At 46.0% G+C, this 22,937-nt stretch overlaps 10 non-coding genes across 10 annotated transcripts; all 10 read right to left on the bottom strand.

Moving 5' to 3' along the window:
* Positions 1–1,124: 1,124 nt before the first annotated feature.
* Positions 1,125–1,315, bottom strand: LOC130309944 (U2 spliceosomal RNA). Its single transcript, XR_008858513.1, has one exon. It is a non-coding gene; the product is annotated as a U2 spliceosomal RNA (small nuclear RNA).
* A 2,083-nt stretch (positions 1,316–3,398) lies between these two features.
* Positions 3,399–3,589, bottom strand: LOC130309943 (U2 spliceosomal RNA). Its single transcript, XR_008858512.1, has one exon. It is a non-coding gene; the product is annotated as a U2 spliceosomal RNA (small nuclear RNA).
* A 2,085-nt stretch (positions 3,590–5,674) lies between these two features.
* Positions 5,675–5,865, bottom strand: LOC130309942 (U2 spliceosomal RNA). Its single transcript, XR_008858511.1, has one exon. It is a non-coding gene; the product is annotated as a U2 spliceosomal RNA (small nuclear RNA).
* A 2,081-nt stretch (positions 5,866–7,946) lies between these two features.
* Positions 7,947–8,137, bottom strand: LOC130309957 (U2 spliceosomal RNA). The gene has a single exon (XR_008858526.1). It is a non-coding gene; the product is annotated as a U2 spliceosomal RNA (small nuclear RNA).
* A 2,108-nt stretch (positions 8,138–10,245) lies between these two features.
* LOC130309941 (U2 spliceosomal RNA) lies at positions 10,246–10,436 on the bottom strand. The gene has a single exon (XR_008858510.1). It is a non-coding gene; the product is annotated as a U2 spliceosomal RNA (small nuclear RNA).
* A 2,092-nt stretch (positions 10,437–12,528) lies between these two features.
* Positions 12,529–12,719, bottom strand: LOC130309940 (U2 spliceosomal RNA). Its single transcript, XR_008858509.1, has one exon. It is a non-coding gene; the product is annotated as a U2 spliceosomal RNA (small nuclear RNA).
* Positions 12,720–14,806: 2,087 nt separating this feature from the next.
* On the bottom strand, positions 14,807–14,997 carry LOC130309939 (U2 spliceosomal RNA). Its single transcript, XR_008858508.1, has one exon. It is a non-coding gene; the product is annotated as a U2 spliceosomal RNA (small nuclear RNA).
* A 2,087-nt stretch (positions 14,998–17,084) lies between these two features.
* Positions 17,085–17,275, bottom strand: LOC130309938 (U2 spliceosomal RNA). The gene has a single exon (XR_008858507.1). It is a non-coding gene; the product is annotated as a U2 spliceosomal RNA (small nuclear RNA).
* Positions 17,276–19,366: 2,091 nt separating this feature from the next.
* On the bottom strand, positions 19,367–19,557 carry LOC130309936 (U2 spliceosomal RNA). Its single transcript, XR_008858505.1, has one exon. It is a non-coding gene; the product is annotated as a U2 spliceosomal RNA (small nuclear RNA).
* A 2,086-nt stretch (positions 19,558–21,643) lies between these two features.
* Positions 21,644–21,834, bottom strand: LOC130309935 (U2 spliceosomal RNA). The gene has a single exon (XR_008858504.1). It is a non-coding gene; the product is annotated as a U2 spliceosomal RNA (small nuclear RNA).
* Between the last annotated feature and the right edge of the window lie 1,103 nt (positions 21,835–22,937).

The raw sequence follows: 22,937 nt of genomic DNA, 5'->3' as shown, positions 1-22,937 counted from the left end.
CCCTTCTCTTCCTCTTACTTTTTTTTCACGTTTTTTTACGTTTTTCTCCTTTTCGCCTCTTTTCTGGGCGTATTATTCTTCTTTTTCTTCTTTTTTTTCGTCTAATGCATACCCCATCAGTGCAGCAATGCTTATTCAATACCGCCAGCAGATGGAGACACTGGGGGATAATTTTCTAAGGATTTATACTGATTTTTCCTGTCTGAATTTGTCGCACAGAAAGTTGCAGGCCAAATATGTGTGACATTTCTGCGACTTTAGCTTCTAGAGCATTTTTACAACATTATACATAGGTGCTGAATACATAAAAAGCGACTGTTCAGCGACAGACAAGTCGCATCGGCTGAAAGTAGGCCAGAATGTCAGTCCATGTTGGAGCAGGTTTAGATACAGTCTAAAGCATAGATCTCAAAGTCTGTGCACAGAATTTAGCAAGGGCCTCGCACCTTCTGATGCATCAGGTAGGTGCACAATAGCATAGCCTAACCCTCTGTACTTTGGTCTATATTGATGCGGGACATAGACAGTCAGCTGATGACCAATCCATTAGTGCAATGGATGGCTGGAAGCATTTGTCTTTGCCTTTGCAATACCACAGAAGCAATGCATGGTCAATGTACAGCAATGACACACCTGTGTGAACAGCCAGGAGACCCCCCCCCCCCCCATGTTATGTTACATAGTTACATAGTTAGTACGGTCGAAAAAAGACATATGTCCATCAAGTTCAACCAGGGAATTAAGGGGTAGGGGTGTGGCGCGATATTGGGGAAGGGATGAGATTTTATATTTCTTCATAAGCATTAATCTTATTTTGTCAATTAGGAACATTCAGCACCCACCCGCTATCAAGGCAGCTGCCTATCATGTCATGCCCTACCTGCACAGGTGTGCTGGCTACTCAAATGATCCAATTAAGGAGGCCATTTAGTCAGCAGCAGCAGAAGTCCTGTGCCTGGACGCTCCAACAGCGGCCAGACACAAGCAGAAGCAGAAGCAGCAGCAGCACCACCTTTTGTTTTTTGGCTGCAGCAGCAGCAGCAAGGCCCACAGGGCTGGCTAGCTGGCTAGCCAGCAAGCAGGTAGCAATGAAAGTAGGAATCTTTCTTTTTAACCCTGTAAGGGGGTGGTGCACTGTACCCGAAGATACTGCCATATCGGGTCAATGCATAGGGCGACGGAAGCAAGCTTCGAAATCGGCCCCCGTTCTCAAAAATCCATTTAATATATGGTCCCCAGATAGGGGACGTATCAGATATTAAACTGATAAGAACAGATACTACACTTGATCTTAGCCAAAAGGCCGAGAAGCGATAACCGTGAAAGGGGCGGGCCCAACAAGGTCCCCTTCATGGGCACTATCACTGCTTGCTGTCAGGGAGGCTGCCAGACAATTTTCCATGCACACTCTGGGCTGGGGGGCAGTCAACCACCAGTACACACAGCAGAACCTAAACCCATACCATTATTGCTAAGCAGCAAGACAGGGGCCCATTGCACTCCCACGGGGCCTTTTTAAATGCAATCCATAACCCGGATTTGCCAGGAACCCTTCTTACTCCTCCTACTTGCATGTGACACTGGGCTTAGGATCTGCATAGGAAACACACACACAAGCACACACCTACCTTTGTTGCCTGCAGATGCCTCCTTGGCTGTCCCCAAACGGTATCAAACCAACACCCACGGGAAGCTGTAAGCATAGAGGACATGCCTGCACCCCATTGGACTTACCTGTGTGGGTTAAACCCGGGTTATTTGACAACCTATGGCGGTGATGGTTCTGCTCAGGCAGAGCAGTGCTGATGCTCCTCATAAAGCTGTCGCTGCTGTGAAGGTTCTAGGTGACATCACAAATCCCTATGGTTACATACACAACAAAGCTGGGTTGTTGTTGTTTACACTCTGCAAGGCCTGTGGAAGTGAGTGACATCATAGCACTGTAGTTCTGAGGGTTCTAGATGGATGCAACAATCTCCTGTTGCTTCTATGAAGGCCATAATAGACGACATCACCAAACAGCTCCATAGTCACATACACAGCAAAGGAGAGATGTTGTTTACACCTAGTGATGTCAGTGGTATTGAGTGACATCACAGCACAGTGCTAAGGCTCCTGGGCCTGGACACAGCAGCGGCTGCAATATCTCAACGGAGAATACGTTTATATATATGTGTGTGTGTGCGCGTATATATATATATATATATATATATATATATATATATATATATTCTCCGCCGAAATCACTTTTAAACCCATTTCCACCTTTTTTTCCCTTCTCTTCCTCTTACTTTTTTTTCACGTTTTTTTACGTTTTTCTCCTTTTCGCCTCTTTTCTGGGCGTATTATTCTTCTTTTTCTTCTTTTTTTTCGTCTAATGCATACCCCATCAGTGCAGCAATGCTTATTCAATACCGCCAGCAGATGGAGACACTGGGGGATAATTTTCTAAGGATTTATACTGATTTTTCCTGTCTGAATTTGTCGCACAGAAAGTTGCAGGCCAAATATGTGTGACATTTCTGCGACTTTAGCTTCTAGAGCATTTTTACAACATTATACATAGGTGCTGAATACATAAAAAGCGACTGTTCAGCGACAGACAAGTCGCATCGGCTGAAAGTAGGCCAGAATGTCAGTCCATGTTGGAGCAGGTTTAGATACAGTCTAAAGCATAGATCTCAAAGTCTGTGCACAGAATTTAGCAAGGGCCTCGCACCTTCTGATGCATCAGGTAGGTGCACAATAGCATAGCCTAACCCTCTGTACTTTGGTCTATATTGATGCGGGACATAGACAGCCAGCTGATGACCAATCCATTAGTGCAATGGATGGCTGGAAGCATTTGTCTTTGCCTTTGCAATACCACAGAAGCAATGCATGGTCAATGTACAGCAATGACACACCTGTGTGAACAGCCAGGAGACCCCCCCCCCCCATGTTATGTTACATAGTTACATAGTTAGTACGGTCGAAAAAAGACATATGTCCATCAAGTTCAACCAGGGAATTAAGGGGTAGGGGTGTGGCGCGATATTGGGGAAGGGATGAGATTTTATATTTCTTCATAAGCATTAATCTTATTTTGTCAATTAGGAACATTCAGCACCCACCCGCTATCAAGGCAGCTGCCTATCATGTCATGCCCTACCTGCACAGGTGTGCTGGCTACTCAAATGATCCAATTAAGGAGGCCATTTAGTCAGCAGCAGCAGAAGTCCTGTGCCTGGACGCTCCAACAGCGGCCAGACACAAGCAGAAGCAGAAGCAGCAGCAGCACCACCTTTTGTTTTTTGGCTGCAGCAGCAGCAGCAGCAAGGCCCACAGGGCTGGCTAGCTGGCTAGCCAGCAAGCAGGTAGCAATGAAAGTAGGAATCTTTCTTTTTAACCCTGTAAGGGGGTGGTGCACTGTACCCGAAGATACTGCCATATCGGGTCAATGCATAGGGCGACGGAAGCAAGCTTCGAAATCGGCCCCCGTTCTCAAAAATCCATTTAATATATGGTCCCCAGATAGGGGACGTATCAGATATTAAACTGATAAGAACAGATACTACACTTGATCTTAGCCAAAAGGCCGAGAAGCGATAACCGTGAAAGGGGCGGGCCCAACAAGGTCCCCTTCATGGGCACTATCACTGCTTGCTGTCAGGGAGGCTGCCAGACAATTTTCCATGCACACTCTGGGCTGGGGGGCAGTCAACCACCAGTACACACAGCAGAACCTAAACCCATACCATTATTGCTAAGCAGCAAGACAGGGGCCCATTGCACTCCCACGGGGCCTTTTTAAATGCAATCCATAACCCGGATTTGCCAGGAACCCTTCTTACTCCTCCTACTTGCATGTGACACTGGGCTTAGGATCTGCATAGGAAACACACACACAAGCACACACCTACCTTTGTTGCCTGCAGATGCCTCCTTGGCTGTCCCCAAACGGTATCAAACCAACACCCACGGGAAGCTGTAAGCATAGAGGACATGCCTGCACCCCATTGGACTTACCTGTGTGGGTTAAACCCGGGTTATTTGACAACCTATGGCGGTGATGGTTCTGCTCAGGCAGAGCAGTGCTGATGCTCCTCATAAAGCTGTCGCTGCTGTGAAGGTTCTAGGTGACATCACAAATCCCTATGGTTACATACACAACAAAGCTGGGTTGTTGTTGTTTACACTCTGCAAGGCCTGTGGAAGTGAGTGACATCATAGCACTGTAGTTCTGAGGGTTCTAGATGGATGCAACAATCTCCTGTTGCTTCTATGAAGGCCATAATAGACGACATCACCAAACAGCTCCATAGTCACATACACAGCAAAGGAGAGATGTTGTTTACACCTAGTGATGTCAGTGGTATTGAGTGACATCACAGCACAGTGCTAAGGCTCCTGGGCCTGGACACAGCAGCGGCTGCAATATCTCAACGGAGAATACGTTTATATATATGTGTGTGTGTGCGCGTATATATATATATATATATATATATATATATATATATATATATTTCTCCGCCGAAATCACTTTTAAACCCATTTCCACCTTTTTTTCCCTTCTCTTCCTCTTACTTTTTTTTCACGTTTTTTTACGTTTTTCTCCTTTTCGCCTCTTTTCTGGGCGTATTATTCTTCTTTTTCTTCTTTTTTTTCGTCTAATGCATACCCCATCAGTGCAGCAATGCTTATTCAATACCGCCAGCAGATGGAGACACTGGGGGATAATTTTCTAAGGATTTATACTGATTTTTCCTGTCTGAATTTGTCGCACAGAAAGTTGCAGGCCAAATATGTGTGACATTTCTGCGACTTTAGCTTCTAGAGCATTTTTACAACATTATACATAGGTGCTGAATACATAAAAAGCGACTGTTCAGCGACAGACAAGTCGCATCGGCTGAAAGTAGGCCAGAATGTCAGTCCATGTTGGAGCAGGTTTAGATACAGTCTAAAGCATAGATCTCAAAGTCTGTGCACAGAATTTAGCAAGGGCCTCGCACCTTCTGATGCATCAGGTAGGTGCACAATAGCATAGCCTAACCCTCTGTACTTTGGTCTATATTGATGCGGGACATAGACAGCCAGCTGATGACCAATCCATTAGTGCAATGGATGGCTGGAAGCATTTGTCTTTGCCTTTGCAATACCACAGAAGCAATGCATGGTCAATGTACAGCAATGACACACCTGTGTGAACAGCCAGGAGACCCCCCCCCCCCCATGTTATGTTACATAGTTACATAGTTAGTACGGTCGAAAAAAGACATATGTCCATCAAGTTCAACCAGGGAATTAAGGGGTAGGGGTGTGGCGCGATATTGGGGAAGGGATGAGATTTTATATTTCTTCATAAGCATTAATCTTATTTTGTCAATTAGGAACATTCAGCACCCACCCGCTATCAAGGCAGCTGCCTATCATGTCATGCCCTACCTGCACAGGTGTGCTGGCTACTCAAATGATCCAATTAAGGAGGCCATTTAGTCAGCAGCAGCAGAAGTCCTGTGCCTGGACGCTCCAACAGCGGCCAGACACAAGCAGAAGCAGAAGCAGCAGCAGCACCACCTTTTGTTTTTTGGCTGCAGCAGCAGCAGCAGCAAGGCCCACAGGGCTGGCTAGCTGGCTAGCCAGCAAGCAGGTAGCAATGAAAGTAGGAATCTTTCTTTTTAACCCTGTAAGGGGGTGGTGCACTGTACCCGAAGATACTGCCATATCGGGTCAATGCATAGGGCGACGGAAGCAAGCTTCGAAATCGGCCCCCGTTCTCAAAAATCCATTTAATATATGGTCCCCAGATAGGGGACGTATCAGATATTAAACTGATAAGAACAGATACTACACTTGATCTTAGCCAAAAGGCCGAGAAGCGATAACCGTGAAAGGGGCGGGCCCAACAAGGTCCCCTTCATGGGCACTATCACTGCTTGCTGTCAGGGAGGCTGCCAGACAATTTTCCATGCACACTCTGGGCTGGGGGGCAGTCAACCACCAGTACACACAGCAGAACCTAAACCCATACCATTATTGCTAAGCAGCAAGACAGGGGCCCATTGCACTCCCACGGGGCCTTTTTAAATGCAATCCATAACCCGGATTTGCCAGGAACCCTTCTTACTCCTCCTACTTGCATGTGACACTGGGCTTAGGATCTGCATAGGAAACACACACACAAGCACACACCTACCTTTGTTGCCTGCAGATGCCTCCTTGGCTGTCCCCAAACGGTATCAAACCAACACCCACGGGAAGCTGTAAGCATAGAGGACATGCCTGCACCCCATTGGACTTACCTGTGTGGGTTAAACCCGGGTTATTTGACAACCTATGGCGGTGATGGTTCTGCTCAGGCAGAGCAGTGCTGATGCTCCTCATAAAGCTGTCGCTGCTGTGAAGGTTCTAGGTGACATCACAAATCCCTATGGTTACATACACAACAAAGCTGGGTTGTTGTTGTTTACACTCTGCAAGGCCTGTGGAAGTGAGTGACATCATAGCACTGTAGTTCTGAGGGTTCTAGATGGATGCAACAATCTCCTGTTGCTTCTATGAAGGCCATAATAGACGACATCACCAAACAGCTCCATAGTCACATACACAGCAAAGGAGAGATGTTGTTTACACCTAGTGATGTCAGTGGTATTGAGTGACATCACAGCACAGTGCTAAGGCTCCTGGGCCTGGACACAGCAGCGGCTGCAATATCTCAACGGAGAATACGTTTATATATATGTGTGTGTGTGCGCGTATATATATATATATATATATATATATATATATATATATATATTTCTCCGCCGAAATCACTTTTAAACCCATTTCCACCTTTTTTTCCCTTCTCTTCCTCTTACTTTTTTTTCACGTTTTTTTACGTTTTTCTCCTTTTCGCCTCTTTTCTGGGCGTATTATTCTTCTTTTTCTTCTTTTTTTTCGTCTAATGCATACCCCATCAGTGCAGCAATGCTTATTCAATACCGCCAGCAGATGGAGACACTGGGGGATAATTTTCTAAGGATTTATACTGATTTTTCCTGTCTGAATTTGTCGCACAGAAAGTTGCAGGCCAAATATGTGTGACATTTCTGCGACTTTAGCTTCTAGAGCATTTTTACAACATTATACATAGGTGCTGAATACATAAAAAGCGACTGTTCAGCGACAGACAAGTCGCATCGGCTGAAAGTAGGCCAGAATGTCAGTCCATGTTGGAGCAGGTTTAGATACAGTCTAAAGCATAGATCTCAAAGTCTGTGCACAGAATTTAGCAAGGGCCTCGCACCTTCTGATGCATCAGGTAGGTGCACAATAGCATAGCCTAACCCTCTGTACTTTGGTCTATATTGATGCGGGACATAGACAGCCAGCTGATGACCAATCCATTAGTGCAATGGATGGCTGGAAGCATTTGTCTTTGCCTTTGCAATACCACAGAAGCAATGCATGGTCAATGTACAGCAATGACACACCTGTGTGAACAGCCAGGAGACCCCCCCCCCCCCATGTTATGTTACATAGTTACATAGTTAGTACGGTCGAAAAAAGACATATGTCCATCAAGTTCAACCAGGGAATTAAGGGGTAGGGGTGTGGCGCGATATTGGGGAAGGGATGAGATTTTATATTTCTTCATAAGCATTAATCTTATTTTGTCAATTAGGAACATTCAGCACCCACCCGCTATCAAGGCAGCTGCCTATCATGTCATGCCCTACCTGCACAGGTGTGCTGGCTACTCAAATGATCCAATTAAGGAGGCCATTTAGTCAGCAGCAGCAGAAGTCCTGTGCCTGGACGCTCCAACAGCGGCCAGACACAAGCAGAAGCAGAAGCAGCAGCAGCACCACCTTTTGTTTTTTGGCTGCAGCAGCAGCAGCAGCAAGGCCCACAGGGCTGGCTAGCTGGCTAGCCAGCAAGCAGGTAGCAATGAAAGTAGGAATCTTTCTTTTTAACCCTGTAAGGGGGTCACTGTACCCGAAGATACTGCCATATCGGGTCAATGCATAGGGCGACGGAAGCAAGCTTCGAAATCGGCCCCCGTTCTCAAAAATCCATTTAATATATGGTCCCCAGATAGGGGACGTATCAGATATTAAACTGATAAGAACAGATACTACACTTGATCTTAGCCAAAAGGCCGAGAAGCGATAACCGTGAAAGGGGCGGGCCCAACAAGGTCCCCTTCATGGGCACTATCACTGCTTGCTGTCAGGGAGGCTGCCAGACAATTTTCCATGCACACTCTGGGCTGGGGGGCAGTCAACCACCAGTACACACAGCAGAACCTAAACCCATACCATTATTGCTAAGCAGCAAGACAGGGGCCCATTGCACTCCCACGGGGCCTTTTTAAATGCAATCCATAACCCGGATTTGCCAGGAACCCTTCTTACTCCTCCTACTTGCATGTGACACTGGGCTTAGGATCTGCATAGGAAACACACACACAAGCACACACCTACCTTTGTTGCCTGCAGATGCCTCCTTGGCTGTCCCCAAACGGTATCAAACCAACACCCACGGGAAGCTGTAAGCATAGAGGACATGCCTTGCCTGCACCCCATTGGACTTACCTGTGTGGGTTAAACCCGGGTTATTTGACAACCTATGGCGGTGATGGTTCTGCTCAGGCAGAGCAGTGCTGATGCTCCTCATAAAGCTGTCGCTGCTGTGAAGGTTCTAGGTGACATCACAAATCCCTATGGTTACATACACAACAAAGCTGGGTTGTTGTTGTTTACACTCTGCAAGGCCTGTGGAAGTGAGTGACATCATAGCACTGTAGTTCTGAGGGTTCTAGATGGATGCAACAATCTCCTGTTGCTTCTATGAAGGCCATAATAGACGACATCACCAAACAGCTCCATAGTCACATACACAGCAAAGGAGAGATGTTGTTTACACCTAGTGATGTCAGTGGTATTGAGTGACATCACAGCACAGTGCTAAGGCTCCTGGGCCTGGACACAGCAGCGGCTGCAATATCTCAACGGAGAATACGTTTATATATATGTGTGTGTGTGCGCGTATATATATATATATATATATATATATATATATATATATATATATATATATATATATATTCTCCGCCGAAATCACTTTTAAACCCATTTCCACCTTTTTTTCCCTTCTCTTCCTCTTACTTTTTTTTCACGTTTTTTTACGTTTTTCTCCTTTTCGCCTCTTTTCTGGGCGTATTATTCTTCTTTTTCTTCTTTTTTTTCGTCTAATGCATACCCCATCAGTGCAGCAATGCTTATTCAATACCGCCAGCAGATGGAGACACTGGGGGATAATTTTCTAAGGATTTATACTGATTTTTCCTGTCTGAATTTGTCGCACAGAAAGTTGCAGGCCAAATATGTGTGACATTTCTGCGACTTTAGCTTCTAGAGCATTTTTACAACATTATACATAGGTGCTGAATACATAAAAAGCGACTGTTCAGCGACAGACAAGTCGCATCGGCTGAAAGTAGGCCAGAATGTCAGTCCATGTTGGAGCAGGTTTAGATACAGTCTAAAGCATAGATCTCAAAGTCTGTGCACAGAATTTAGCAAGGGCCTCGCACCTTCTGATGCATCAGGTAGGTGCACAATAGCATAGCCTAACCCTCTGTACTTTGGTCTATATTGATGCGGGACATAGACAGCCAGCTGATGACCAATCCATTAGTGCAATGGATGGCTGGAAGCATTTGTCTTTGCCTTTGCAATACCACAGAAGCAATGCATGGTCAATGTACAGCAATGACACACCTGTGTGAACAGCCAGGAGACCCCCCCCCCCCCATGTTATGTTACATAGTTACATAGTTAGTACGGTCGAAAAAAGACATATGTCCATCAAGTTCAACCAGGGAATTAAGGGGTAGGGGTGTGGCGCGATATTGGGGAAGGGATGAGATTTTATATTTCTTCATAAGCATTAATCTTATTTTGTCAATTAGGAACATTCAGCACCCACCCGCTATCAAGGCAGCTGCCTATCATGTCATGCCCTACCTGCACAGGTGTGCTGGCTACTCAAATGATCCAATTAAGGAGGCCATTTAGTCAGCAGCAGCAGAAGTCCTGTGCCTGGACGCTCCAACAGCGGCCAGACACAAGCAGAAGCAGAAGCAGCAGCAGCACCACCTTTTGTTTTTTGGCTGCAGCAGCAGCAGCAGCAGCAAGGCCCACAGGGCTGGCTAGCTGGCTAGCCAGCAAGCAGGTAGCAATGAAAGTAGGAATCTTTCTTTTTAACCCTGTAAGGGGGTGGTGCACTGTACCCGAAGATACTGCCATATCGGGTCAATGCATAGGGCGACGGAAGCAAGCTTCGAAATCGGCCCCCGTTCTCAAAAATCCATTTAATATATGGTCCCCAGATAGGGGACGTATCAGATATTAAACTGATAAGAACAGATACTACACTTGATCTTAGCCAAAAGGCCGAGAAGCGATAACCGTGAAAGGGGCGGGCCCAACAAGGTCCCCTTCATGGGCACTATCACTGCTTGCTGTCAGGGAGGCTGCCAGACAATTTTCCATGCACACTCTGGGCTGGGGGGCAGTCAACCACCAGTACACACAGCAGAACCTAAACCCATACCATTATTGCTAAGCAGCAAGACAGGGGCCCATTGCACTCCCACGGGGCCTTTTTAAATGCAATCCATAACCCGGATTTGCCAGGAACCCTTCTTACTCCTCCTACTTGCATGTGACACTGGGCTTAGGATCTGCATAGGAAACACACACACAAGCACACACCTACCTTTGTTGCCTGCAGATGCCTCCTTGGCTGTCCCCAAACGGTATCAAACCAACACCCACGGGAAGCTGTAAGCATAGAGGACATGCCTGCACCCCATTGGACTTACCTGTGTGGGTTAAACCCGGGTTATTTGACAACCTATGGCGGTGATGGTTCTGCTCAGGCAGAGCAGTGCTGATGCTCCTCATAAAGCTGTCGCTGCTGTGAAGGTTCTAGGTGACATCACAAATCCCTATGGTTACATACACAACAAAGCTGGGTTGTTGTTGTTTACACTCTGCAAGGCCTGTGGAAGTGAGTGACATCATAGCACTGTAGTTCTGAGGGTTCTAGATGGATGCAACAATCTCCTGTTGCTTCTATGAAGGCCATAATAGACGACATCACCAAACAGCTCCATAGTCACATACACAGCAAAGGAGAGATGTTGTTTACACCTAGTGATGTCAGTGGTATTGAGTGACATCACAGCACAGTGCTAAGGCTCCTGGGCCTGGACACAGCAGCGGCTGCAATATCTCAACGGAGAATACGTTTATATATATGTGTGTGTGTGCGCGTATATATATATATATATATATATATATATATATATATATATATATATATATTTCTCCGCCGAAATCACTTTTAAACCCATTTCCACCTTTTTTTCCCTTCTCTTCCTCTTACTTTTTTTTCACGTTTTTTTACGTTTTTCTCCTTTTCGCCTCTTTTCTGGGCGTATTATTCTTCTTTTTCTTCTTTTTTTTCGTCTAATGCATACCCCATCAGTGCAGCAATGCTTATTCAATACCGCCAGCAGATGGAGACACTGGGGGATAATTTTCTAAGGATTTATACTGATTTTTCCTGTCTGAATTTGTCGCACAGAAAGTTGCAGGCCAAATATGTGTGACATTTCTGCGACTTTAGCTTCTAGAGCATTTTTACAACATTATACATAGGTGCTGAATACATAAAAAGCGACTGTTCAGCGACAGACAAGTCGCATCGGCTGAAAGTAGGCCAGAATGTCAGTCCATGTTGGAGCAGGTTTAGATACAGTCTAAAGCATAGATCTCAAAGTCTGTGCACAGAATTTAGCAAGGGCCTCGCACCTTCTGATGCATCAGGTAGGTGCACAATAGCATAGCCTAACCCTCTGTACTTTGGTCTATATTGATGCGGGACATAGACAGCCAGCTGATGACCAATCCATTAGTGCAATGGATGGCTGGAAGCATTTGTCTTTGCCTTTGCAATACCACAGAAGCAATGCATGGTCAATGTACAGCAATGACACACCTGTGTGAACAGCCAGGAGACCCCCCCCCCCCATGTTATGTTACATAGTTACATAGTTAGTACGGTCGAAAAAAGACATATGTCCATCAAGTTCAACCAGGGAATTAAGGGGTAGGGGTGTGGCGCGATATTGGGGAAGGGATGAGATTTTATATTTCTTCATAAGCATTAATCTTATTTTGTCAATTAGGAACATTCAGCACCCACCCGCTATCAAGGCAGCTGCCTATCATGTCATGCCCTACCTGCACAGGTGTGCTGGCTACTCAAATGATCCAATTAAGGAGGCCATTTAGTCAGCAGCAGCAGAAGTCCTGTGCCTGGACGCTCCAACAGCGGCCAGACACAAGCAGAAGCAGAAGCAGCAGCAGCACCACCTTTTGTTTTTTGGCTGCAGCAGCAGCAGCAGCAAGGCCCACAGGGCTGGCTAGCTGGCTAGCCAGCAAGCAGGTAGCAATGAAAGTAGGAATCTTTCTTTTTAACCCTGTAAGGGGGTGGTGCACTGTACCCGAAGATACTGCCATATCGGGTCAATGCATAGGGCGACGGAAGCAAGCTTCGAAATCGGCCCCCGTTCTCAAAAATCCATTTAATATATGGTCCCCAGATAGGGGACGTATCAGATATTAAACTGATAAGAACAGATACTACACTTGATCTTAGCCAAAAGGCCGAGAAGCGATAACCGTGAAAGGGGCGGGCCCAACAAGGTCCCCTTCATGGGCACTATCACTGCTTGCTGTCAGGGAGGCTGCCAGACAATTTTCCATGCACACTCTGGGCTGGGGGGCAGTCAACCACCAGTACACACAGCAGAACCTAAACCCATACCATTATTGCTAAGCAGCAAGACAGGGGCCCATTGCACTCCCACGGGGCCTTTTTAAATGCAATCCATAACCCGGATTTGCCAGGAACCCTTCTTACTCCTCCTACTTGCATGTGACACTGGGCTTAGGATCTGCATAGGAAACACACACACAAGCACACACCTACCTTTGTTGCCTGCAGATGCCTCCTTGGCTGTCCCCAAACGGTATCAAACCAACACCCACGGGAAGCTGTAAGCATAGAGGACATGCCTGCACCCCATTGGATTTACCTGTGTGGGTTAAACCCGGGTTATTTGACAACCTATGGCGGTGATGGTTCTGCTCAGGCAGAGCAGTGCTGATGCTCCTCATAAAGCTGTCGCTGCTGTGAAGGTTCTAGGTGACATCACAAATCCCTATGGTTACATACACAACAAAGCTGGGTTGTTGTTGTTTACACTCTGCAAGGCCTGTGGAAGTGAGTGACATCATAGCACTGTAGTTCTGAGGGTTCTAGATGGATGCAACAATCTCCTGTTGCTTCTATGAAGGCCATAATAGACGACATCACCAAACAGCTCCATAGTCACATACACAGCAAAGGAGAGATGTTGTTTACACCTAGTGATGTCAGTGGTATTGAGTGACATCACAGCACAGTGCTAAGGCTCCTGGGCCTGGACACAGCAGCGGCTGCAATATCTCAACGGAGAATACGTTTATATATATGTGTGTGTGTGCGCGTATATATATATATATATATATATATATATATATATATATATATATTTCTCCGCCGAAATCACTTTTAAACCCATTTCCACCTTTTTTTCCCTTCTCTTCCTCTTACTTTTTTTTCACGTTTTTTTACGTTTTTCTCCTTTTCGCCTCTTTTCTGGGCGTATTATTCTTCTTTTTCTTCTTTTTTTTCGTCTAATGCATACCCCATCAGTGCAGCAATGCTTATTCAATACCGCCAGCAGATGGAGACACTGGGGGATAATTTTCTAAGGATTTATACTGATTTTTCCTGTCTGAATTTGTCGCACAGAAAGTTGCAGGCCAAATATGTGTGACATTTCTGCGACTTTAGCTTCTAGAGCATTTTTACAACATTATACATAGGTGCTGAATACATAAAAAGCGACTGTTCAGCGACAGACAAGTCGCATCGGCTGAAAGTAGGCCAGAATGTCAGTCCATGTTGGAGCAGGTTTAGATACAGTCTAAAGCATAGATCTCAAAGTCTGTGCACAGAATTTAGCAAGGGCCTCGCACCTTCTGATGCATCAGGTAGGTGCACAATAGCATAGCCTAACCCTCTGTACTTTGGTCTATATTGATGCGGGACATAGACAGCCAGCTGATGACCAATCCATTAGTGCAATGGATGGCTGGAAGCATTTGTCTTTGCCTTTGCAATACCACAGAAGCAATGCATGGTCAATGTACAGCAATGACACACCTGTGTGAACAGCCAGGAGACCCCCCCCCCCCCATGTTATGTTACATAGTTACATAGTTAGTACGGTCGAAAAAAGACATATGTCCATCAAGTTCAACCAGGGAATTAAGGGGTAGGGGTGTGGCGCGATATTGGGGAAGGGATGAGATTTTATATTTCTTCATAAGCATTAATCTTATTTTGTCAATTAGGAACATTCAGCACCCACCCGCTATCAAGGCAGCTGCCTATCATGTCATGCCCTACCTGCACAGGTGTGCTGGCTACTCAAATGATCCAATTAAGGAGGCCATTTAGTCAGCAGCAGCAGAAGTCCTGTGCCTGGACGCTCCAACAGCGGCCAGACACAAGCAGAAGCAGAAGCAGCAGCAGCACCACCTTTTGTTTTTTGGCTGCAGCAGCAGCAGCAGCAAGGCCCACAGGGCTGGCTAGCTGGCTAGCCAGCAAGCAGGTAGCAATGAAAGTAGGAATCTTTCTTTTTAACCCTGTAAGGGGGTGGTGCACTGTACCCGAAGATACTGCCATATCGGGTCAATGCATAGGGCGACGGAAGCAAGCTTCGAAATCGGCCCCCGTTCTCAAAAATCCATTTAATATATGGTCCCCAGATAGGGGACGTATCAGATATTAAACTGATAAGAACAGATACTACACTTGATCTTAGCCAAAAGGCCGAGAAGCGATAACCGTGAAAGGGGCGGGCCCAACAAGGTCCCCTTCATGGGCACTATCACTGCTTGCTGTCAGGGAGGCTGCCAGACAATTTTCCATGCACACTCTGGGCTGGGGGGCAGTCAACCACCAGTACACACAGCAGAACCTAAACCCATACCATTATTGCTAAGCAGCAAGACAGGGGCCCATTGCACTCCCACGGGGCCTTTTTAAATGCAATCCATAACCCGGATTTGCCAGGAACCCTTCTTACTCCTCCTACTTGCATGTGACACTGGGCTTAGGATCTGCATAGGAAACACACACACAAGCACACACCTACCTTTGTTGCCTGCAGATGCCTCCTTGGCTGTCCCCAAACGGTATCAAACCAACACCCACGGGAAGCTGTAAGCATAGAGGACATGCCTGCACCCCATTGGACTTACCTGTGTGGGTTAAACCCGGGTTATTTGACAACCTATGGCGGTGATGGTTCTGCTCAGGCAGAGCAGTGCTGATGCTCCTCATAAAGCTGTCGCTGCTGTGAAGGTTCTAGGTGACATCACAAATCCCTATGGTTACATACACAACAAAGCTGGGTTGTTGTTGTTTACACTCTGCAAGGCCTGTGGAAGTGAGTGACATCATAGCACTGTAGTTCTGAGGGTTCTAGATGGATGCAACAATCTCCTGTTGCTTCTATGAAGGCCATAATAGACGACATCACCAAACAGCTCCATAGTCACATACACAGCAAAGGAGAGATGTTGTTTACACCTAGTGATGTCAGTGGTATTGAGTGACATCACAGCACAGTGCTAAGGCTCCTGGGCCTGGACACAGCAGCGGCTGCAATATCTCAACGGAGAATACGTTTATATATATGTGTGTGTGTGCGCGTATATATATATATATATATATATATATATATATATATATATATATATATTCTCCGCCGAAATCACTTTTAAACCCATTTCCACCTTTTTTTCCCTTCTCTTCCTCTTACTTTTTTTTCACGTTTTTTTACGTTTTTCTCCTTTTCGCCTCTTTTCTGGGCGTATTATTCTTCTTTTTCTTCTTTTTTTTCGTCTAATGCATACCCCATCAGTGCAGCAATGCTTATTCAATACCGCCAGCAGATGGAGACACTGGGGGATAATTTTCTAAGGATTTATACTGATTTTTCCTGTCTGAATTTGTCGCACAGAAAGTTGCAGGCCAAATATGTGTGACATTTCTGCGACTTTAGCTTCTAGAGCATTTTTACAACATTATACATAGGTGCTGAATACATAAAAAGCGACTGTTCAGCGACAGACAAGTCGCATCGGCTGAAAGTAGGCCAGAATGTCAGTCCATGTTGGAGCAGGTTTAGATACAGTCTAAAGCATAGATCTCAAAGTCTGTGCACAGAATTTAGCAAGGGCCTCGCACCTTCTGATGCATCAGGTAGGTGCACAATAGCATAGCCTAACTCTGTACTTTGGTCTATATTGATGCGGGACATAGACAGCCAGCTGATGACCAATCCATTAGTGCAATGGATGGCTGGAAGCATTTGTCTTTGCCTTTGCAATACCACAGAAGCAATGCATGGTCAATGTACAGCAATGACACACCTGTGTGAACAGCCAGGAGACCCCCCCCCCCCATGTTATGTTACATAGTTACATAGTTAGTACGGTCGAAAAAAGACATATGTCCATCAAGTTCAACCAGGGAATTAAGGGGTAGGGGTGTGGCGCGATATTGGGGAAGGGATGAGATTTTATATTTCTTCATAAGCATTAATCTTATTTTGTCAATTAGGAACATTCAGCACCCACCCGCTATCAAGGCAGCTGCCTATCATGTCATGCCCTACCTGCACAGGTGTGCTGGCTACTCAAATGATCCAATTAAGGAGGCCATTTAGTCAGCAGCAGCAGAAGTCCTGTGCCTGGACGCTCCAACAGCGGCCAGACACAAGCAGAAGCAGAAGCAGCAGCAGCACCACCTTTTGTTTTTTGGCTGCAGCAGCAGCAGCAGCAAGGCCCACAGGGCTGGCTAGCTGGCTAGCCAGCAAGCAGGTAGCAATGAAAGTAGGAATCTTTCTTTTTAACCCTGTAAGGGGGTGGTGCACTGTACCCGAAGATACTGCCATATCGGGTCAATGCATAGGGCGACGGAAGCAAGCTTCGAAATCGGCCCCCGTTCTCAAAAATCCATTTAATATATGGTCCCCAGATAGGGGACGTATCAGATATTAAACTGATAAGAACAGATACTACACTTGATCTTAGCCAAAAGGCCGAGAAGCGATAACCGTGAAAGGGGCGGGCCCAACAAGGTCCCCTTCATGGGCACTATCACTGCTTGCTGTCAGGGAGGCTGCCAGACAATTTTCCATGCACACTCTGGGCTGGGGGGCAGTCAACCACCAGTACACACAGCAGAACCTAAACCCATACCATTATTGCTAAGCAGCAAGACAGGGGCCCATTGCACTCCCACGGGGCCTTTTTAAATGCAATCCATAACCCGGATTTGCCAGGAACCCTTCTTACTCCTCCTACTTGCATGTGACACTGGGCTTAGGATCTGCATAGGAAACACACACACAAGCACACACCTACCTTTGTTGCCTGCAGATGCCTCCTTGGCTGTCCCCAAACGGTATCAAACCAACACCCACGGGAAGCTGTAAGCATAGAGGACATGCCTGCACCCCATTGGACTTACCTGTGTGGGTTAAACCCGGGTTATTTGACAACCTATGGCGGTGATGGTTCTGCTCAGGCAGAGCAGTGCTGATGCTCCTCATAAAGCTGTCGCTGCTGTGAAGGTTCTAGGTGACATCACAAATCCCTATGGTTACATACACAACAAAGCTGGGTTGTTGTTGTTTACACTCTGCAAGGCCTGTGGAAGTGAGTGACATCATAGCACTGTAGTTCTGAGGGTTCTAGATGGATGCAACAATCTCCTGTTGCTTCTATGAAGGCCATAATAGACGACATCACCAAACAGCTCCATAGTCACATACACAGCAAAGGAGAGATGTTGTTTACACCTAGTGATGTCAGTGGTATTGAGTGACATCACAGCACAGTGCTAAGGCTCCTGGGCCTGGACACAGCAGCGGCTGCAATATCTCAACGGAGAATACGTTTATATATATGTGTGTGTGTGCGCGTATATATATATATATATATATATATATATATATATATATATATATATATTTCTCCGCCGAAATCACTTTTAAACCCATTTCCACCTTTTTTTCCCTTCTCTTCCTCTTACTTTTTTTTCACGTTTTTTTACGTTTTTCTCCTTTTCGCCTCTTTTCTGGGCGTATTATTCTTCTTTTTCTTCTTTTTTTTCGTCTAATGCATACCCCATCAGTGCAGCAATGCTTATTCAATACCGCCAGCAGATGGAGACACTGGGGGATAATTTTCTAAGGATTTATACTGATTTTTCCTGTCTGAATTTGTCGCACAGAAAGTTGCAGGCCAAATATGTGTGACATTTCTGCGACTTTAGCTTCTAGAGCATTTTTACAACATTATACATAGGTGCTGAATACATAAAAAGCGACTGTTCAGCGACAGACAAGTCGCATCGGCTGAAAGTAGGCCAGAATGTCAGTCCATGTTGGAGCAGGTTTAGATACAGTCTAAAGCATAGATCTCAAAGTCTGTGCACAGAATTTAGCAAGGGCCTCGCACCTTCTGATGCATCAGGTAGGTGCACAATAGCATAGCCTAACCCTCTGTACTTTGGTCTATATTGATGCGGGACATAGACAGCCAGCTGATGACCAATCCATTAGTGCAATGGATGGCTGGAAGCAATTTGTCTTTGCCTTTGCAATACCACAGAAGCAATGCATGGTCAATGTACAGCAATGACACACCTGTGTGAACAGCCAGGAGACCCCCCCCCCCCATGTTATGTTACATAGTTACATAGTTAGTACGGTCGAAAAAAGACATATGTCCATCAAGTTCAACCAGGGAATTAAGGGGTAGGGGTGTGGCGCGATATTGGGGAAGGGATGAGATTTTATATTTCTTCATAAGCATTAATCTTATTTTGTCAATTAGGAACATTCAGCACCCACCCGCTATCAAGGCAGCTGCCTATCATGTCATGCCCTACCTGCACAGGTGTGCTGGCTACTCAAATGATCCAATTAAGGAGGCCATTTAGTCAGCAGCAGCAGAAGTCCTGTGCCTGGACGCTCCAACAGCGGCCAGACACAAGCAGAAGCAGAAGCAGCAGCAGCACCACCTTTTGTTTTTTGGCTGCAGCAGCAGCAGCAGCAAGGCCCACAGGGCTGGCTAGCTGGCTAGCCAGCAAGCAGGTAGCAATGAAAGTAGGAATCTTTCTTTTTAACCCTGTAAGGGGGTGGTGCACTGTACCCGAAGATACTGCCATATCGGGTCAATGCATAGGGCGACGGAAGCAAGCTTCGAAATCGGCCCCCGTTCTCAAAAATCCATTTAATATATGGTCCCCAGATAGGGGACGTATCAGATATTAAACTGATAAGAACAGATACTACACTTGATCTTAGCCAAAAGGCCGAGAAGCGATAACCGTGAAAGGGGCGGGCCCAACAAGGTCCCCTTCATGGGCACTATCACTGCTTGCTGTCAGGGAGGCTGCCAGACAATTTTCCATGCACACTCTGGGCTGGGGGGCAGTCAACCACCAGTACACACAGCAGAACCTAAACCCATACCATTATTGCTAAGCAGCAAGACAGGGGCCCATTGCACTCCCACGGGGCCTTTTTAAATGCAATCCATAACCCGGATTTGCCAGGAACCCTTCTTACTCCTCCTACTTGCATGTGACACTGGGCTTAGGATCTGCATAGGAAACACACACACAAGCACACACCTACCTTTGTTGCCTGCAGATGCCTCCTTGGCTGTCCCCAAACGGTATCAAACCAACACCCACGGGAAGCTGTAAGCATAGAGGACATGCCTGCACCCCATTGGACTTACCTGTGTGGGTTAAACCCGGGTTATTTGACAACCTATGGCGGTGATGGTTCTGCTCAGGCAGAGCAGTGCTGATGCTCCTCATAAAGCTGTCGCTGCTGTGAAGGTTCTAGGTGACATCACAAATCCCTATGGTTACATACACAACAAAGCTGGGTTGTTGTTGTTTACACTCTGCAAGGCCTGTGGAAGTGAGTGACATCATAGCACTGTAGTTCTGAGGGTTCTAGATGGATGCAACAATCTCCTGTTGCTTCTATGAAGGCCATAATAGACGACATCACCAAACAGCTCCATAGTCACATACACAGCAAAGGAGAGATGTTGTTTACACCTAGTGATGTCAGTGGTATTGAGTGACATCACAGCACAGTGCTAAGGCTCCTGGGCCTGGACACAGCAGCGGCTGCAATATCTCAACGGAGAATACGTTTATATATATGTGTGTGTGTGCGCGTATATATATATATATATATATATATATATATATATATATATATATTTCTCCGCCGAAATCACTTTTAAACCCATTTCCACCTTTTTTTCCCTTCTCTTCCTCTTACTTTTTTTTCACGTTTTTTTACGTTTTTCTCCTTTTCGCCTCTTTTCTGGGCGTATTATTCTTCTTTTTCTTCTTTTTTTTCGTCTAATGCATACCCCATCAGTGCAGCAATGCTTATTCAATACCGCCAGCAGATGGAGACACTGGGGGATAATTTTCTAAGGATTTATACTGATTTTTCCTGTCTGAATTTGTCGCACAGAAAGTTGCAGGCCAAATATGTGTGACATTTCTGCGACTTTAGCTTCTAGAGCATTTTTACAACATTATACATAGGTGCTGAATACATAAAAAGCGACTGTTCAGCGACAGACAAGTCGCATCGGCTGAAAGTAGGCCAGAATGTCAGTCCATGTTGGAGCAGGTTTAGATACAGTCTAAAGCATAGATCTCAAAGTCTGTGCACAGAATTTAGCAAGGGCCTCGCACCTTCTGATGCATCAGGTAGGTGCACAATAGCATAGCCTAACCCTCTGTACTTTGGTCTATATTGATGCGGGACATAGACAGCCAGCTGATGACCAATCCATTAGTGCAATGGATGGCTGGAAGCATTTGTCTTTGCCTTTGCAATACCACAGAAGCAATGCATGGTCAATGTACAGCAATGACACACCTGTGTGAACAGCCAGGAGACCCCCCCCCCCCATGTTATGTTACATAGTTACATAGTTAGTACGGTCGAAAAAAGACATATGTCCATCAAGTTCAACCAGGGAATTAAGGGGTAGGGGTGTGGCGCGATATTGGGGAAGGGATGAGATTTTATATTTCTTCATAAGCATTAATCTTATTTTGTCAATTAGGAACATTCAGCACCCACCCGCTATCAAGGCAGCTGCCTATCATGTCATGCCCTACCTGCACAGGTGTGCTGGCTACTCAAATGATCCAATTAAGGAGGCCATTTAGTCAGCAGCAGCAGAAGTCCTGTGCCTGGACGCTCCAACAGCGGCCAGACACAAGCAGAAGCAGAAGCAGCAGCAGCACCACCTTTTGTTTTTTGGCTGCAGCAGCAGCAGCAGCAAGGCCCACAGGGCTGGCTAGCTGGCTAGCCAGCAAGCAGGTAGCAATGAAAGTAGGAATCTTTCTTTTTAACCCTGTAAGGGGGTGGTGCACTGTACCCGAAGATACTGCCATATCGGGTCAATGCATAGGGCGACGGAAGCAAGCTTCGAAATCGGCCCCCGTTCTCAAAAATCCATTTAATATATGGTCCCCAGATAGGGGACGTATCAGATATTAAACTGATAAGAACAGATACTACACTTGATCTTAGCCAAAAGGCCGAGAAGCGATAACCGTGAAAGGGGCGGGCCCAACAAGGTCCCCTTCATGGGCACTATCACTGCTTGCTGTCAGGGAGGCTGCCAGACAATTTTCCATGCACACTCTGGGCTGGGGGGCAGTCAACCACCAGTACACACAGCAGAACCTAAACCCATACCATTATTGCTAAGCAGCAAGACAGGGGCCCATTGCACTCCCACGGGGCCTTTTTAAATGCAATCCATAACCCGGATTTGCCAGGAACCCTTCTTACTCCTCCTACTTGCATGTGACACTGGGCTTAGGATCTGCATAGGAAACACACACACAAGCACACACCTACCTTTGTTGCCTGCAGATGCCTCCTTGGCTGTCCCCAAACGGTATCAAACCAACACCCACGGGAAGCTGTAAGCATAGAGGACATGCCTGCACCCCATTGGACTTACCTGTGTGGGTTAAACCCGGGTTATTTGACAACCTATGGCGGTGATGGTTCTGCTCAGGCAGAGCAGTGCTGATGCTCCTCATAAAGCTGTCGCTGCTGTGAAGGTTCTAGGTGACATCACAAATCCCTATGGTTACATACACAACAAAGCTGGGTTGTTGTTGTTTACACTCTGCAAGGCCTGTGGAAGTGAGTGACATCATAGCACTGTAGTTCTGAGGGTTCTAGATGGATGCAACAATCTCCTGTTGCTTCTATGAAGGCCATAATAGACGACATCACCAAACAGCTCCATAGTCACATACACAGCAAAGGAGAGATGTTGTTTACACCTAGTGATGTCAGTGGTATTGAGTGACATCACAGCACAGTGCTAAGGCTCCTGGGCCTGGACACAGCAGCGGCTGCAATATCTCAACGGAGAATACGTTTATATATATGTGTGTGTGTGCGCGTATATATATATATATATATATATATATATATATATATATATATATATATTCTCCGCCGAAATCACTTTTAAACCCATTTCCACCTTTTTTTCCCTTCTCTTCCTCTTACTTTTTTTTCACGTTTTTTTACGTTTTTCTCCTTTTCGCCTCTTTTCTGGGCGTATTATTCTTCTTTTTCTTCTTTTTTTTCGTCTAATGCATACCCCATCAGTGCAGCAATGCTTATTCAA

The sequence above is a fragment of the Hyla sarda genome, unplaced genomic scaffold (assembly GCF_029499605.1).
Source record: "Hyla sarda isolate aHylSar1 unplaced genomic scaffold, aHylSar1.hap1 scaffold_1543, whole genome shotgun sequence".
NCBI lineage: Eukaryota > Metazoa > Chordata > Amphibia > Anura > Hylidae > Hyla > Hyla sarda.
Note: the sequence above shows the minus strand (reverse complement) of the source record. Positions and strands in the feature narration are given on the sequence as shown.